The following is a 6,382-nucleotide window of genomic DNA, read 5'->3' on the forward strand; positions in this document are numbered from 1 at the left end:
CTATCTAGTATAATATGAGCACTATGTGATGAGATTATTAAGTGTATCACCAAATTTTATAACACTAATATGTTTCCTACCTGTATGATTGGATCTAAGGTGTGACTTAGATCATTCAAATTAAGAATATAATTAAGGAATATGGACCATTAGGTTTCTTTTTATCTGCTCATTAGACTCCCTTAGTTATCCATTATGAGCATGTTGTGACTTTAAACATGTGTCTTGGTCAGTGGGAGGAAATAAACATAATGATGGACTCTTGTATGATAGTTGATATCTATTCTTGTGAATAATTGTACTTCTCGTAATTGTATCTTTGATATCGTGTGTATTATATCACTCTCATGGTCTCACAGTCAGTTTGATACATGATACGCCTATGGTTCCATGATGATTCTAGTGTTCAATGTGCATTGTATCTATTGTTTATGAACATTATCAATTTAGTTCTTGAGTAAATTATGTGTCACACCACAGCTCTAGAAACCCGAGTTTGCTTGACTCAGTCGTTGAGTTGAGGGTGTGGCTCAATAAGGAGGGGGTAATATTATATATGTAATCATAATAATCATCACAAATAGTAAACTTAATTAATCATTATGTATCCAATCAAAAATATCAATTATTTATTGGCTAATATCCTGCCTAAGTTCACACATCATTATTTGAAGCAATAAATCTAAAATGAAAAAAAAATTATTCTTACATTAAAATTTCAAGAGTACACCTCTCAAAGTTATCACTCCATATGCGGAGACAACAGTTTATTTCTGTCTTGCATGTTATCCAATCAACGAAATGAGCTAACATCCTAACAAGTAGTTGTAGGCATGAATTCACAATATAATCATGATACAAGTGCATATCACGAATCATAATATGCTACATTACCACATAAATATTTTCTTTAGTTAATAATTAGGGTCATAGCTGCGCACATCGACTAGCTTGCCAACACCCATCCAATCAAGATCCATACAAACCCAACATGTGTAGGAGTTTACTCACATCCTGTGTGAACGTTGGCTTAAGGTATCTCACATACCGTGTAACTGTATAATCTGGCAATGAGCGGCCCACCCTAGAGATAGTCAAACTCATTCCCATGGCCCCGGCCATAGTCCAATGAAGATTCCCTATTGGTGCTAACTTAGGTTCAATTGAGAACTCTGCCTAAGAATTTAATGGATAACTCGATCACTGAGTCGTCTGGTGTTTTCAAAATGACACATTAAATACAAGGTAGTTGCATACCTAAACAAATATCAACATATTACAAAATTTAAGAAAAAGTAAGCATGTGATGTTATGCAGTGCATGCAGGAAAATCCATCAGTAATAGTGAATACTTATCTATAATGTCCATTTTCTTATTCGACTATTTTGACATTTTGATCATTTCTTCGTGAATCTTATAGTGCACTCGGGTCTACGATCTATATAAAGTTTTCATTTTTTTAGTTATAAGTAGAATACAAGCATCAAGTTAATTTTTTCCTTTAATTAGTGTATATTTTCTTATAACACTTGTAAATATGAGTAAGATTCTAAAATCGTTATATTACTCCACTAAATCGATCAATCAATTCCTTAATTTCTTAAACTTGAGCCGTAGATAGTCCATTTACCATGTTTCTAACAGAGATTAAATGTATTAATCTTTGTTAAGTTTGAATTAGGATCAAGATCTATCTTAAAGATAATTGAATGTTAAGATCCATCCGATCCGACCATTTATTTCTTTATTTTTCACGATTTTAGTCCAATGGTCCTGATTGATATTTGACTAGATGATCCAATCTAATATTAAATTAAGTATATTTTTAATTTTCTTAAATATTATCCCTTAATTGGTCTATTAAACTTTTAATCAACAGTTGGATTAGACTCAATTATCGATTTAATGTCCAAATCATTATTATGATCTTTTCTATAATTTCAATAGTATGTATTTAGATTTATAAGATCTTCAATCCATATTTATACTTGGTGAATAAGATTTATAATGATGCAGTTAATTTTATGTGGGGTCCACCTTCACACTAAGTGCATATGATAGATTTATTACTTACAGGTTTATAACATAATATAAGATATGTGAAACACAAATGATTTAATTTAATAGACATGTATTTTGGTTAAACCGATATTTATTTATTTTAAACAATCTAACCAATTATTCAGTATCAAAGTTGAGATCAATCGGCTATGATAGTGTAGTGAGGTTCATTTTATAAGTTTTCTTAACATATGTGGCTCAACATATGATCGGGTGATGATTTTATCCTGATTAGCTAGTAGTATGCAAAAAATTACCATAAAATGATTCACCCTGTATATTAAGGTTGGTGGTGGGGCCCATATATGGAATGTGTTCAATCTATGTGGGGTCCACAACCACATCTTAAGATAAAGGTTTCACATCACAACAATATTCCAAAATTACGTTTTTTATTTAAGCTTAGTTACATATAGTTTTACTACGAATCATTGTGATCTTATGGTGGAATAGTCTTAGAGAGAAGTCAAATTTCTTTTATGCTGGTCCACCATAATTCTAATGATGAGATCCTGCAACCAACTAATTTATTTATATTTTAGAAAATAAATAAAAAATTAAATAAATAAAATTTTAAATCTATATAAAAAAATCAACATGTATAAAATTTTATAGAAGGGTGGGGCTCATCCTTACCATTCATTATGTCTACACATAAGGCCCATGCATTTGCCCACTGAACCACACTGTTGCTTACATGACAATGTGTGGGGTCCGCACATGCTGACCTCATGGTTAGCACATGGTTCATCTCGGTTTTACACTCTGTGGGGTCCACTTAATTTTAATCTAAAAAATTTAAGAGATATAGTATTAGAGCACTCACTTGATAAATGGTTTAGATCAAAAAGTAAGCTCATGAAACTTATATTTTAATCTATTTATGTCTCCCACCTTGTCTGTCTATGAGTGCTTACTGAAAGTGGTTTGGCATGTCTTATATAGATAAGTCAAAGCCTTCTTACATTAATACACATGCATGATAAACACATGGTACACATGTAACTCACATATAAGGGTGTGAAGTAATGAGGGGAGATTTTAGGGTAGATGATGGTACAAACAGTATGTGCATATGTGCCAAGGAGATGTGGATCTCACAAGTACAATCTCCTTGACCTAGGTGCATGATTAGATTGTTTATACCTTATGCCTTTTTGTAAAAATATTTATTGATCAAAATTACCATAGTTAATTGTAGTGTAGGAAAATTACAAGTGTTTGTACAAGCAGCAGTGCACCAATTACTGTATACGAGCGTTCATATGAAGTTGGGTGTATTAATCGAGTGTGTACATTCCACGATCGTGTGGGCCACACTAAAAGATTTTATATCTAATCATTATATCAAAATGAAGTTTTTATTACAAATATCATAAGAAAAAAAATTAATATATATATATAAAAGTGTATAATACTATGGGTCATGATCAAATATATGGTTATAATACATATGGATAATTTTTATTATTTTAATATATTAAAATAATTTAAAATCATGGTCTTGGAGATATACTAGATTTATGAAATAAGAAGATAATATACTCTGCTATGATCCACAAAACGTGCTAAAATTGACGGTTCAAGAATTCTTTGACTTACATCTAAGATTTTTTTTAAAAATCCTTGTTCGAGTTAAGATTTTTATATGGCATTGTTGATGTTGTGTCAAAGAACATATTGAATAGTAGTTTATAGAAAGATCAACTGGTCCAATGAGAAATTATCAATATCTTAATGACACATCCGTCAGATGATAATTTTAACCGCAGATTTGAAAATTAATCAGTTACTATTCAATTTATATCGTTTGGATTGATGATTCATGGTTTGGATTAGTGATCCAACGGATGTTAAAATAGTAAAAATGACCAACTTGATTATTGGTTATGATTAAATAATTAGAAAGAAAAAATAAAATTACCAATCAAAATTGCTGGTATATTACACTATAGTTGTCAGGTGATCTAAACTCCGATCGCAAAGGTAAATGACAAAAAATGTAGATTAATAACCATGAGAACCTGATGCACTTTATTGTGTGCCGGACATTGGGAACTACCATTAGAGAGACTTAATGGACTTTATAGAGGATTAATATGACTCCTTAATCCTTTGGCTGAGAAGTCATGTTCGTCATGTATGCGTGTTTGGTGTGAGCACGTGTTAATTTTAGGGAAAGTGGGAGATTGTTGGAGTTAGTGCCATATAAAAACTGTATGTGCCCTTATCCACTAGCCAATATATGTGATTGAGTGGATCTCAACCATTGATCGTAGTGACCATGGGTCATAAATCGAACATGTGATATGCCTTATATGGGTTTAGTATTGCTCTCGTCATTGGATTTGTTGGGGAGTGATTCATTTAATAGTCCTTGGAAACTTAAGGTTGGACATGACAATCATTGACTGAGAGAGTCATGGTCTATTGACCTCGGTACGCTATTAAACCATAACCGTCACAAGTGCGTGGTACACACCTGTGGACATCAGTTCATGAGATGTATAATCATCTTATGTGAGAGGACTAACTTGGGTCATGGTACATTATCCATCGTCATGAGTCAACTTGGTGTCGATTTATGCCTTGCCCTTACCCTGCTTAAGAGTATGAATGTGCCATGAACAAAGGATTTAGGTTTAAATATTTAGTCTCTCGCATTGGTAGATCGATATCAAGTCAACAGTCTAGGGACCCGTTAGCTTAGACTATAATCATGAGATTAAGACTTGATGATGCATGAGAGATGATTTAATCATTAGACTCGAGGATGCGTAAGGGTCATGATATTGATTGGTCGGTTTTGGCTTTTCCTGCGATGTCCATGCAGGGGACAATAAAGTGGAATTAATTGGATACTTTCAAAAAGAGTAGTTGATTCTTGCACGGACTAACAATGGATCCACTAGTTTGCCTAAGCACATGTTTATGACTTTAATATGGATTAATCAATGACTCATTAAGGGGTTTTTTCATTGGGCCCAACACTCTGATTGTTATAATCGGATTTTCAAATGCTTTTAACCATTAAGGTTTTATTTTTACTGTTAAAACTATTTTGAACACACTTAATGATAACCTAATAGTTTATATCTGATTTTCCACTTATGATTGTCATATGATATGATCATTAGTGGATATGTCATGGCAGTGAAGGGATTGAATTATGAGTAAATGCATGGATGAGGCGGATCGACGAGATTCTATCAAAGTAGGTTACACTAAAGTCCACAGGTAGTGGAGCACCATACTGGGTGCACCCTTGAAACTCTAACCCTCGTTATTTATATGATTCTATCCTAGAGGAGAGGTAGAGTTAACCCTAGACGTTCCTACCCTATGGGATGTGTGAACATAAGGAAAAGAGAAATTACGTGAGAGAGTGGAGATCCAATCCATCTTCTTTGATTGTCCTCATGTGTGCTCCACTTGTGTGGATACTATATGTCTTCCTCGACACCTACCATAGGATTGAACGTTGGGCTAACTCATTGGTTTGGGAGATTAACATCGACAAAGCAACATCACAGACATTTCTTTTGTGCATATCACTTGCATGTATGATCTCTACCATTTATGTCTCATTGCATTGTATAGATGTGATGTTATTGCAAATGAAAATTATTGGAATGGGTCCTATGATCAAATTGTATTATACCATATTTGGTTGTGTTTGTATGCTAAGGACCTAATTGTTCATAGTCACCCTTGTAAGGATATGAGTCTTCGTTCTCTGTTAATTGCTAGAATCGTAGTTCAAAGTTGTTCTTGTAAGGATAGCGTCTCTGTTCTCTATTGACTGTCAGAGTCTAAGTTCTCTATTGATTGTTAAGGTCTCAATTTTCTATTGATTGTTAAGGTCTCAGTTTCTAGAAAAATGATTTAAAAAAAGAGAGAAAGAGAATGAGAAAGCGAATGTATGTTGTTTTACTTGATATTTTTTAATTATTATTATTATTATTATTTTTTGTTTCTCTTTTTTATTTAAGAAGATTAAGAATATTTTATTATTCTTCTATTCATTAATTAATTTTGCAATTAATGTTTTTTTATAGAAAAAGAAGGAAGAAGAAACTGAAAAATAATGAAAATAAGAAGCTAAGTTATTTTATTTATTTCATGTTTTTATTTTCGTTATCTTTTTAATTTCTAAAAAAAAGAAGAAGGATAAGATATTGAAGATTATTTTATAATTAATTTATTTTTATATTTTTAGAAAAAAGAAAAGAAGAAAAAGAAGAATGATAGATAACAAGGACATTTTCATCATTTAAAACAGCTACTTAATTACTTAATTAAGACTGACTTTAATTTATT

The sequence above is a fragment of the Magnolia sinica genome, chromosome 17, assembly GCF_029962835.1.
Source record: "Magnolia sinica isolate HGM2019 chromosome 17, MsV1, whole genome shotgun sequence".
Classification (NCBI taxonomy): domain Eukaryota; kingdom Viridiplantae; phylum Streptophyta; class Magnoliopsida; order Magnoliales; family Magnoliaceae; genus Magnolia; species Magnolia sinica.